Raw genomic sequence first — 13,051 nt, 5'->3', positions numbered from 1 at the left:
AAGGGTCAGATGCCTGGGTATAATTTGCCATCTTCAAATCAGAACCCTATCATTCTATTTCATTCTTGTATATCTCACAGGTGAAAACATAGGATCACCTTGTTATATACTGCATTTCCTTATGCTTTGTGAGATATAAATGACATACAGTAAACTGCATGTATATAAAGAGTACAATTTGGTGAGTTTTGACATATGAATACACCATGAAACCGTTTTCCCCAGTCAGGATAATGAAGATATATCCATTGCTTAGCAGTTCATCATGGCCTTCATCTTCCGTCTCCCTTCCATGCTTTTATCCTTAGACAAGCGCTGGCCAAAATTTTCTGTACTATAGACTAGTTGTCATTTTCTAGAATTCTCTATTGTGTATGATTACACAGTTACGCATAATACAGTATTTTTTTTAAAGATTTTATTTATTAATGAGAGGCAGAGAGAGAGAGAGAGGCAGAGACACAGGCAGAGGGAGAAGCAGGCTCCATGCGGGGAGTCTGACATGGGACTGGATCCCAGGTCTCCAGGATCAGGCCCTGGGCTGAAGGTGGCGCTAAACCGCTGAGCCACCCGGGCTGCCCCCTATTATTTATTTATTTATTTATTTATTTATTTATTTATTTATTTATTTATTTATTTAATTTATTTATTCATGAGAGACAGGGTGGGGGGCAGAGGGAGAAGCAGGCTCCATGCAGGGAGTCCAACATGGGACTCGATCCCGCGTCTCCAGGATCACACCCTGGGCTGCAGGCAGCGCTAAACTGCTGCGCCACTGGGGCTGCCCCCTATTATTTTTTTAAAGATTTATTTTATTTATTTGAGAGAGAGAGCGTGCATGTGCATGCATATGCATGGTGGGGGGAGGGGCAGATGGAGAAAATCTTCTAGCCGACTCCCTGCTAAGCAAGGAGACTGACTCAACTTCAGGGTCAATCCCACAAGCCATGAGATCATGACCAGAGCTGAAAAAAGAGTAGGACACTTAACCTACCAAGACATCCAGGCACCTCATCCCCTAGTATTAACATCTTGCTTTAGTGTGGTACGTTTGTTATAATTGATGAACCAATATTGATACATTATTATCAGCTAAGGTCTGTAGTTTGCACTAGGGTTCACTCTGTGTTGTACATTCTGTGGATTTTGATAAATGCTATAATGTCATATAAGCACCATTACAGTATCATACATTATAGTTCTATGGCCCTGAAAAAAATCACCTATGCTCCACCTATTCACTCCTCCCTCCTGAATCTCTGGCAACCACTGATATTTTTACTATTTGTATGGTTTTGCCTTTTACAAAATGTCATATAATTGGAATCAGACAGCATGTAGCCTTTTCAGAAAGGCTTCTATCACTTAGTGTTAGGCGTTTCCTCTCTGTGTTTCTGTGGCTTGACAGCTCATTTCTTCTTATTGCTAAATAATATTCCATTGTTTCAATGTACCACAGTTTTTTTGTTTGTTTGTTTTTTATCCATTCACCTATTGAAGGATATTCTAGTTGCTTTCAATTTTTTGGCAATTGTAAATAAAGCTGGTATAAACATTCATGTGCAGCTTTTTGTCTGAACATGTTTTCAGCTCTTTTGGGTAAATACCTAGGAGTGTAATTGGTGGATGGTAAGCCTATGCTTTTTTAAAGAAACCACCAAACTTCATTCTAAAGTGGCTGTAACATTTTATATTCCCACCAGTAACAAATGAGAATTCCTGTTGCAAAAAAAAAAAAAAAAAAAAAAATTTTTTTTAAAAAGAGAATTCCCGTTGCTCCACATCCTCACCGCATTTGTTGTCAGTATTTTGTACTTTAGCCATTTTAATAGATGCATAGTGGTATCTCATTACTGTTTTAATTTGCAATTCCCTAATGACATATGATGTTGAGCATCTTTTCATATGCTTATTTGCTACTTGTAGATCTTATTTGGTGAGGTGTCTGTTCAGATCTTTTGCCCATTAAAAAAATATATTTATTTAATTAACAGAGAGATAGTGAGAGAGCACAAGCAGGGGGAGCAGCAGAGGGAGAGGGAGAAGCAGGCTGCCCACTGAGCAGGGACAGGATGACCTGAGCTGAAGGCAGATGCTTAACCATTTAGGTGCCCCTTTTTTTGGCCATTTAAAATTTTTTTTGAGTTTTAAGAATTCTTTGTATTTTATTTGTTTATTTATTTTTAAAGATTTATTTAATTATTATTTTAGACAGAGTGAGGAGGGGGAGAGGGCAGAGAAGAGAGAGAGGGAGAGAATCTTGAAGTTGACTTCCTTCTGAGTGCAGAGCCCAGTGTGGGGCTCTGTCCCAGGACCCTGAGATCACAACCCAAGCCAAAATCCAAAGTTGGCTGCCTAACCAACTGAGCCACCTAGTCACTCCTATTTATTTATTTTTTAAGTAGGCTCCACACCCAGTGTGAGGCCTAATGGAGGGCTACCCCTCCAAGATCAAGACCTGAGCTGAGATCAAGAGTTGGACGCTTAACCCACTGAGACACCCAGGTGCTCCAAGAATTCTTTGTGTATTTTAGATACAAGCCCTTTGTTACATATGTGTTTCACAAATAGCTTCTTCCAGTCTGTGGCTTGTCTTTACATTCTGTTAATACACTTGATTTTTAAATATTGACCTTGTATCCTGCCACCTTATTAAACTCATTTTTTCTTAGAATTTTCTATATAGATAATCAAGTCAACTGAGAATAAAGACAATTTTACTTTTCCTTTCTTTTACTTCCTTTCCTTTTTTTTTAAGAGAGGGTGAGGGGCAAAATCTTAAGCAGGCTCCACACCCATCCTGGGGCACCCTGAGATCATGACCTGAGCTGCAATCAAGAGTCTGATGCTTAACTGACTGAGCCACCCAAGCACCCCTATTTATTCTTTCTTTCTTTCTTTCTTTCTTTCTTTCTTTCTTTCTTTCTTTCTTTCTTTCTTTCTTTTCTTTCTTTCTTTCTTTCTTCTTTCTTTCTTATAAATATATACACATTTCATTTCTTTTTACTGCCTTGTTGAATGAATAAGACCTTTTAGAACAATGTTGAATGAAAGTGGTGAGAATGACATTTTTGCACACATCCTGAGATTAGGGAGAAAGCATTCAGTCTTTTGCGATGATATATGTTACTGTAGATTTTTTTATAGATGCCCTTTATCAAATTGAGAAAGGTCCCTTTATTTTACATCAATGGGAGTTTTATCCTAAATAGATGTTAGAGTTTGTCAAGTGCATTTTCTGTATCTAATGTGATGATCATATGATTTTTCTATTAATGTGATGAATTATAGTTATCTATTTTTGAACGTTCAAGCAGCCTGTATTCCTGTAATAAATCTCACTTAGTTATAGTATATTGGCCTTTAAAAATATTGTTGGATTCAATTTTCTTAAATTCAGTTAGGAATTTTTGCATCTTTTATGAAAGTTATTGGCCTATAGTTTTCTTTTATTATAATACCTTTGTCTGGCTTGGTATCAGGATAATGCTCGTCTCATGGAATGAGTTAGGAAGTATTTCCTCAGTTTTAACTTTTTTTTTTTAAGTTTTAACTTTTCAGAAGATTTTCTATAGAGTTGATGATGTTTATTCCTTGAATATTGGTATAGTTAACCATTGAAGCCATCTGGGCTTTGAATTTTCTTTGTGTGAAGGTTTGTACCTACAAATTTAGTTTCTTTAATGTAGAGCTTTTTCCTTTTTCTTTTTAAAAAATTTTAAAAAGATTTTATTTATTTTTTTATGATAGACATAGAGAGAGAAGGAGGGGCAGAGACACAGGCAGAGGGAGAAGCAGGCTCCATGCCAGGATCCCGACGCAGGACTCGATCCTGGGACTCCAGGATAACACCCTGGGCCAAAGGCAGGTGCTAAACTCCTGAGCCACCCAGGGATCCCCGAGCTTTTTCTTTTTTAGAAAAAACAATTTCTTTTTTATAGAGCAGTTTAGGTTTTTCTTTTCTTTTCTTTTTTTTTTTTTTTTTTTCTTGAGCAAATTCTGTTTGTATCTTTCAAGGAATCTATGCATTTTATCTGAATTGTGGAATCTATTGGCAAAAAGTCGTTCATAATATAACATTATTTTCCTTTTAACATCTGTAGTATCTGTAGTGATGTCTACTCTCTTGTTCCTGATATTGGTAATGGGTGTTTTCTGTCTTTTTCCCTCTGACTAGAGGTTTATCTATTTTATTGATTTTTCTCAAAGAACCAGCTTTTGGTTTCCTGATTTCTTTTTTCACTGATTTTTACATTATTAAAAGGTACAGTAGGGGCACCTGAGTGGCTCAGTCAGGTAAGCTTCTGCATCAGCTCAAGTCATGATCTCTGGACCCTGGGATTGAGCCCCACATTGGGCTCCCTGCTCAGTGAGGAGTCTGCTTCTCCTTCTCCCTCTGCTCCTCCCCCCTGCTCATGCTATCTCTCTCTCTCTCTCTTTTTTTTCTCTCTCTTAAATAAATAAATAAATAATATTTAAATAAAAGGTAACAACAACAAACAAACAAGAATATGTGGCAGAGACACATGTAGTCTGTGAAGCCTAAAATATTTTCTATTTGGCTTTATATAGAAAAAGTTTATTGACTCCTGCTCTAGACCTGGATGACTGCATAATTATAGATGTTTTCCCTTCGTACCTTGTCACTCAACAAATCTGCCTAGAAATGAGAGAAATGAGGCATAGGAAGTCTAATGATCACTTAAAAGTAAGTGTCATATGGTGCACTTAGGTTGCAAAGCAGCCTGAATTCTGTTCCTCTGGTGATATTAGCAGATGGAAAGAAGGGAAGGGGTAAATGGTAGAGGAGGTGGTGGAGACTCTGGTAATGGGATTCACTGGGATTCAGCAGTGGCCTGAAGGATGTTAAGGGGACTTGCCTAGTCTTTTATTTCATCAGCAGTAAAATGAAGGTGATGCTGGTGTAGTCCCCACAAGGACAATGGAAGTGGGGAAAGTGGCCAGATTTGAGGATGTGTAGGAAAGTCAGAGAGAATTTGTTCATGGACTGGATATGTGGTGGAGAGAAAGAAAGGGGTCTAGGATGAACCCTGGATTTTGGCCTGAGCACACGGAAGGATGAATTTGTTGCCAAAATGGGGAAAGTAGCAGGAGTGTGCGATGGGGATCAAGAATTAGGTGGTTGTGCATCTTGAGTTTGAAGTTAGCCTATTGCCCATTGCCTTGGTTTCTACTAACTCTCAGCATTGTGTGAAATCTTTCTGGTAAAAAGACTCCAGGGGACTCCATTTCCACCTCACACCTAGCCCACTCTCAGCCCCATCCAGGGTTTTGCTCCACTGAAGCTTCACTCATTTCTTTTCTCATGTCTTTTCCACCTCTAGGTATTTGTTCTCACCTATCAGGATACATTTTTGGCATTTCCATGCATCAGGTAGGTTTACTCTTTCTGGAGGAGATTTTAGACCATCTTGGGAGGCTGTGTTTTTTCTATATAAAGGCAAGTGGCAGAAGTGAGGGAGTCTGTGCCTGTATTTTCTGGTAGGTTGAAGTTGGACATTTCCGATCTTTTGGTTATGCTGCGAATGTGAGTCTTATGTTTTTTTATTTTCTGGTAGGTTGAAGTTGGACATTTCCGATCTTTTGGTTATGCTGCGAATGTGAGTCTTATGTTTTTTTTATATGTTGCTTGTGTTGTTATGTTTTTTGTTTCTGTGGAGATATTTTAGAGAAGTAGGGTTTATGGGGCCACTATTACCTAATGTTATAGGTTGAATTGTATTCCTCTTCCTAAATTTATATGTTGATGTCCTCACCCTCAGTACCTCAGAATGTGGCTTTATTTGGCCTATCTTTTAGACAGGCAATCAAATTATAATGAAGTCCTCTGGGTGAGCCCCAAGCCAGTATGACTTGTCACCTTATAAGAAGAGGAAATTTGGACACAGATACATGTGGAGGAAAGATAATGTGAAGACGTAGGGAGAAGACAACCATTTACAAGCCAAGAAGAGAAGCCTCAGTAAGAACCAACACTGCTGACACCTTGATCTTGGACTCCTAGTCTCCAAAACTATAAGACAACAGATTTCTATTATTTAAGCACCACCCTTCCCCCTTTTGTGGTGCTTTTTTTGTTTTGTTTTTTAAGGATTTTATTTATTTATTTTTTAGATGGAACGAGAGAGAGCACACATGAGCTGGGAGGGAATCGGGGCAGAGGGAGAGGGATAAGCAGACTCTCCTCTGAGCAGAGAGCCCAACTGACCCTGGGATCCAGGATCCGGATGGTGATCTGAGCCAAAGGAAGAAGCTTAACTGACTAAGCCACCCAGGTGCCCCCTGTGGTGCTTTTTAAATGGCAGCCCCAGCAAACTAATGTGCCTGAATCACTCAGAATTCTACTATATAATTTTGTGTAACTTTTTGTCCCTCAAACAGCTCTTCAATCCCAGACTGCATACAGTGCGTGAGTCCAAGGGCTAAAGGACAGGGCTATCTACAAATTTGTGGGATCCAGTGCAAAATAAAAATGCAGGAAAAAACGTGCACTTAAAGGTGCTAAAATATAAAGATTTTTCCTTTAAAAATCTTTTTTTTTAAATATTTTATTTATTTATTCATGAGAGACACACAGAGAGAGGCAGAGGCACAGGCAGAGGGAGAAGCAGACTCCCTGCGGGGAGCTGATGCGGATGGACCCCAGGACCCCAGGACCATGACCCAAGCCAAAGGCAGACGCTCAACCACTAAGCCACCCACGCATCCCTAAAAATCATTTAATATGTATAAAACACAATAGGGGAAATAGTGATACACAAGTGCTATTAACTTATACCTTTATTTTCAGAGTTATAATCATATGTAATACAAGTAACAGTACTTTTCTAATGCGATATCTTGATTTAGCATAGGATTTTTCTGACTTACCTAGCTACTTCCAATTCACTTAAGCTGATTTATATGTATATGTGTTTGTGTGTGTGTGTGTGTGTGTGTGTGTATAATTTTTAAGTAATCTCCACATCCAATGTGGGGCTCGAACTCATAACCCCAAGATTAAGAGTCACGTGTTCCACCAACTGAGCCAGCCAGGTGCCCCTCACTTCAGATCTGGCTAATATCCTACCATCTTCAGGCTGCAATGTGTGCAGGATGGAAGAAAGCACTGTAGAGCTGAAGGAAGTGAGTGGAAAGCCTATTTCCTCAGGGTGACCACTGTCCCTTTCTCATCCCTGTCCACAGACACCAGACCCTGCCCCCTTCCCATTCTAGAATTGCCCACTATAGAACCTTGCTTCCTGGTATGACTTCACAGACCATCTAGATCTGCAGTATCCTGGAGCTAAAGGCTGTTATGTCTGAAGGATTTCAGGAGATATACAGACTATGCCAAAGAAAAGAGGAGCAGAAACCCTCTTCTTTGTTCTCTTCCTGGACTATTGGCAAGGTACAGAGTTCTACCCTTTCAAAGGTCCTGTCACAAGTATAGTGGGGCAGATATACCAGTAAGAGACTTGCTGTGAACTTAAACCAGGCAGGAAATGGAGTTCTCCTCCCACAGGTTCTGAAACAGTGAACATAGAATTTCTCCCTGCCTCTACTTTCCTCACCTACTTGAATCTACCATAGGGACTTCTTGCTCAGAAGGGGATAGCTTTAACATTTTTCCGAACTGAAGCTTTCTCAAAAGACCTCTATGGGAGAGTAGCCCACTTGCACACTGAAATTTCTCAACATACACAAAAATAGATTAGTATAAACTTGTGTGCACTAATTTAGGTCAATCTTTTTTTTTGGGGGGGGTCAATCTTGTTTTATCTATCCCCTTATATACAACACACATGTTTTATTTTATTTTTTAAAAGATTTTATTTGATGGAAAGAGAGAATGAGAAAGAGAGCATGAGCAAGGAGGGAGTGGGAGAAGCAGGCTCCCCACTGAGCAGTCATGATCCCAGGACTCTGGGATCATGACTTGAGCCCAAGGCAGATTCTTAACTGACTGAGCCATCCAGGCATGCCGCTCCCACTTTAAATAACAGCTTTATTGAGATATAACTCACATAACATAAAATTCACCCTTTTAAAGTATATAATTCAGTGGTTTTTAGTATATTCACAGAGTTGTGAATCAGCCCCACTTAGTTTTAGAACATTTTCATCATTCCGTAAAGTACTATCACACTCACTAGGTATCACATCACTCCCCGCTCCCTCTTTCCCACAGCCCCTGGCCACTAATCTACTGACTGCTCTATAGATTTGTCTATTCTGGACGTTTCATATATGGAATCATACAACATGTGATCTTTTGTGACTGGCTTCTTTCATATAATATGTTTCATGGTTCAGCCACACTGCAGCCTGTGTCAGTACTTCATTCCTTTCTAAAGCTAAACAATATTCCATTGTATGAATATGCCACAGCCAGTTAATCCAGTTGTCAACTGGTGGACATTTGGGTGGTTTCCACTTTTTAGCTATCTTAATAATGCTGTTATAAACATGTTATGAGTATAGATTTTTCAAAGTGAACATTAGATTTACATACTCTATTTTTAGGGTTTGGCTGCATTTGGAACCACTTTTGCTATCTACTAAACTAGTTGGCTGACAGCATTCTGGCAAATTCTCTGTGTATGGCTATTGGGTCTGTGGAGAGAAGCAAAAAGGACAGTAGGCACATTATGCAAACTGTCAGGGGTGACATCGAGAAAAGGGGAAAATGTGACTACCCTTGTCAGGCACCTTAAAAACCAAAGCATTTGGGGCACCTGGGTGGCTTAGTGGTTGAGCGTTTGCTTTTGGCTCAGGGTGTGATCGATCCTAGGGTCCTGGGATTGAGTCCCACATCAGGCTCCCCGCAGGGAGTCTGCTTCTCCCTCCGCCTGTGTCTCTACTTCTCTCTCTGTGTCTCATGAATAAATAAATAGCTTTTTTTAAAAAAGAAAAAAAAAACAAAGCATTTTTGTGAACAAATGTTTTACTGCATGGGCTTACTTCCACTTCCATAGTATTGATTCTTAATGGATCACTAATATCTTAGCAAAAGAGAACTTTTTATTTTTTTTATGATTTTATTTATTCATGAGAGACCCACAGAGAGAGGCAGAGAACTAGGCAGAGGGAGAGGGAAAGCAGGCTCCCTGCAGAGAGCCTGATACAGGCCTCAATCCCAGGACCCCAGGATCACCACCCAATCTGAAGGCAGACACTCAACCACTGAGCCGCCTAGATGTTCCAAGAACTTTTTATTTCTTTCATTTACCAAAAAGCCATCACACCTGGAAGCAATATCTATGCACCATTAATTACATGATCACTGGTTTTCCTGTAGAGTTGAAAGCTGCCAGGTGCACACATTACTATGCAGGTTTTCTGTCAGGAAACCAGGTGAGACTTAGCATTGTCACTGGTTATAAGAAGTTCTGATTCTTGCAGATACTTTATGAATGCGTGGCACTCAGAGTAGTTGGTGCTATGCCCTGAAACTTCTTCATTAGGGGATAAGTTTTTCTTCCTTGGTTTGTCTACTCCTTTGGACCAGAGAAAAGGGCTAGCCTTGACTTAGAATCAAGAAAATTTGTGCAGCACCTAAGACATTGCAACCTTCATAGAGAAAAGCCTGAAATATACTTCAAAATTCCATGAGTTGCTACATCTTTTAGCAGAGTTAACCCATATCCTTGATGTGGCCCCATGAGTGTCAGCAGAAGTCTTGAAATCACTCCATGACATCCTAGAGGAGATTGTTAACCCAGTGCTTTTCCATTTATACCTTCGTTTTTTCCATTCGTCAATGACAACATCAGAAATTCCTTGTGCTTATCAAACAGGTCAGGTAGGGGGTGGCCTGAGGCCCTCTGAGCCCCCTCCAAACATAGACTCTAGTGTGGTTTAGTGCAGAGTATGCAGTAGTGTTGTTCCCTGTCCTCCAAAACAAGAAGGCATCACATTTCCAAGATGGTCAAAGTCATTGCTTGTTGGCATCTTTTCCTATGGAGGGGAAAGTTTTTGTTGAAAAGACACTGAGATGTTGTGTCCATCTCTCTTTGCTCTCCCCCAGAACTGAACACTGAGCATAACCATGCTTGGATCCAGGGTCACCTATTGCAGTTTATAGTAGATACGAACACTGGGATGTGATAAGGGGATAGCACTTTTCATCCACAGATGACATCAGCAAATTTCATCTCTTTCCTTCTTCACAGGCCTCTTGTGGTTGGCACCTTTCCCACCAGTCTCAGATGGGAAAGCCAAATCCCTCAGAACTCTACTGCCCAAGAGCACGAGGCACTCAAAAGGTGGACTAGAACCCAAGTCCAGTTCTCCTTCTCCTGGAGCAGGTGAAGTGTGTGATACTCCTCTCAAAATACCGTGCAAGAGAATATTGACTTAAAAAGAATACATGCAGGTCCAGTGAATGATTTAATCACAGATAAGGTTTATTTTCCCCACAGGCTCAAATACTGAATTTTCATCAAGTTCAAAAACTTTGGATGAAGGTTTGGCTAAAATATTTGGTAAGTACCTCCCTCAGGTGAAGCCATCGGCCTATATATGAAGAGTCTCGTCCTTGTCCATGGTTGTTGCTCAGATAACCTAGTGCTTGGATGGGAGGGAGAGGGCTTGCCTTGAGGTTAGAACCAGTTCTTTGAATGTCAGAGTCCCAGGAAATTAGGCAAAGCATAGAAAGATAAACACATGGAAAGGTTTCTGCTCCTCAAAGTGGGGTCTATGTAGCAGCAGCAGGGCCACAAGTTACTACAAGTGCTGAGTCAGACCCCACCTTAGACCAGCTGCATCACATCTGCCTGACAAGATCCTTGGGGGATTCCTGCAGCAGTAGAGAGGACCTGAGGCTGAGATAAACCTTTTTCCCAGGTCCTCAGTCCTAGTTGAGCATGAAAATCCCCTGGGGAGATTGTTAAGAAGAGACAGATCCTCTTCCCTCCTCCACCCCCATCCCAGTGATCAGATTCCTTGGTTTGGGATGATTCTGTCCTGGGACGTTTTTCCCAAAGAAATATCTCTTCTCTGGTGGTGTGTTTAGGTCAGGAATAGACACTGAGGGTTACTTTTGGTCTGAGAAACAGCTCTCAGGAGTGTAAGCAACTATGCTTCCCTCCAGGTTAAGACCTATTGGGTGTTCTGATCACAGAGCTCTATGCCTGTCAATCCTGCTTGGATGGGGGACATTTCCCTTTACACAGGACATGGACTTTTTTTTTTCCAGGAGCTGTCCCATGTCAGGATTTCTGGGTTTGCCCTTTCTCCACTGTGCTATTTAAGAGGCTCCGGTAAATCTGCACTGAGTATCTGGCTGATTGAATGATGGATAGGTTGCCATGATTGAATGAGTGAAGGGATGCAGATAGCTCTTGTAGCCTCCTACTGTGCTCTCAGGAATTCTCACCTGGGATCAGAAGACTTTTCTCCTTCTTGCAGGAGCTCCATATCTCTGAATCCCACCCTACATGTGTGGAAGGGGAGTGAGTGAGTGTGAAGAAGGGTGTCTAGTTCAGGGTTTGGGAAGATTCCATCAACTCAGGAGGGTCTACTGACCTGCCCAGTGCCATGCCAGTGTTGGCCTTGGCATTGGTGGGCCACCAATAAACTCTCCAGGTTCTCTCTGAGCAACAATTCAGGATTGTGTAGGTCAATACATCTATCAAGGAAGGGACTAGTGATGAGAACTCATCATTTTACTAGTAATTCTGATAGCTAATTTTTGGGGGTTGCTATCATAAGCACCTATTTTATCAAGTGAGTAGGCCATCTGCCAATGTACCAACAGCCCTTGAGAAAGGACTCAGAATAAATACCATATTAATGGAATTTGTGATTGTTTTCTGTGGCTTAGCAAAGAAACCTAGAAGGGGAAAATAAAACTGTTGTCCTCAGAGACAGATAGAAACTGTCTTTAAAAAAGAAGGAGGGATACCTGAGTGGCTTTGTTGGTTAAGCGTCCAACTCTTGCTTTTGACTCAGGTCATGATCTTGGGGTCATGGGATCGAACCTCTTGTCAGGCTCAGTGCTCAGCGGGATGTCTGCTTGAGATTTTCTCTCCCTCTCCCTGGTCATGCTCTCTCTCTCTCTAATTAAATAGATAACATCTTAAAAAAATAAATAAGGAGAAATTAATATATTTCAAAAAATATAAATGTGAGAAATTACTAACAGTTTTATAAAGGAAGAATTTTCTGAACTTATAAAATCTGTTATTCTTCTCCCTCTTCCCCCTACCTCTACCTAATTTTTGTAGGTACAGTTTTCATATACAACACTTGTAAGTGAATTTTGCAACTCTCTGAGGATAGCCTTGCCTTTGGATTTGTTGTGTCCTGGCAGTCCTTACCCACACTGATGCATCAGGGCTGCTGAGATCACTATGAGCACCAGAGTGTAGGTGGAGGGAGTCTACTGACACCCAACATCTACATACAGGAGTGACTTTTGAGGTCTCAGTAAATACCATGGTCAACTGGATCTAGAACACAGCCTCACCTGGCAGGACCCACTACTTCTTCTCAGTCTGCTCAGCCTAGTGCCTGCCTTCTGGCTTTCCTCTCCTGTCTGCTCCTGTCCTTTGCCATATTGCTCTGTGTGGCTGCATCAATGTGTTTGGTTGTGTCTCTTTGTACTTCTGCCTCTCGCACGTGTCTGGATGGCTCAGGGATGCAGACCAGGCAGCAGGTTTTTGTTTTTGTCTTCTGTAAAATATTTTTGTTTTTGTCTTCTCTAAAATATTTAACCAAGTAGTGCCTACTACGTATGGCAACCATTATACAGAGTTTCTTTGTATAATTTGGGTTCTAAATGTTTATTTTGGTCCTGTTATTTTGAAGTTGGAACACATTTTACCCCCAAACAATGCTATATGATTCAGAGTGATAAATAGTTCACAAAAACTTCTTAACCACCTTATGTCCCCTCTCCACATTTATTTGAGATATGATTGACATATAATACTGTGTACGTTTAATGTGTAAACATGGTGACTTGATACATATATTGCAAAATGATGAACATCATAGTGTTACCTAATTCCTCCACTGTTTCCTGTAATTATTTCTTTTTAATGCT

At 40.6% G+C, this 13,051-nt stretch overlaps 1 protein-coding gene across 1 annotated transcript in view; it reads left to right on the top strand.

The window, feature by feature from the left end:
- C10H2orf92 (chromosome 10 C2orf92 homolog) overlaps positions 1 to 13,051 on the top strand; it is a 45,748-nt gene that overhangs the window by 2,517 nt on the left and 30,180 nt on the right. The window contains exons 2-4 of the mRNA XM_038551094.1: positions 5,346 to 5,395; positions 10,176 to 10,310; positions 10,425 to 10,487. The gene's annotated coding sequence lies outside the window, so the exon portion shown is untranslated. The remainder of the gene's footprint in view (positions 1 to 5,345; positions 5,396 to 10,175; positions 10,311 to 10,424; positions 10,488 to 13,051) is intronic.

This window comes from Canis lupus, chromosome 10 (assembly GCF_011100685.1).
Source record: "Canis lupus familiaris isolate Mischka breed German Shepherd chromosome 10, alternate assembly UU_Cfam_GSD_1.0, whole genome shotgun sequence".
NCBI lineage: Eukaryota > Metazoa > Chordata > Mammalia > Carnivora > Canidae > Canis > Canis lupus.
This window is presented reverse-complemented; position numbering and strand designations above follow the sequence as displayed.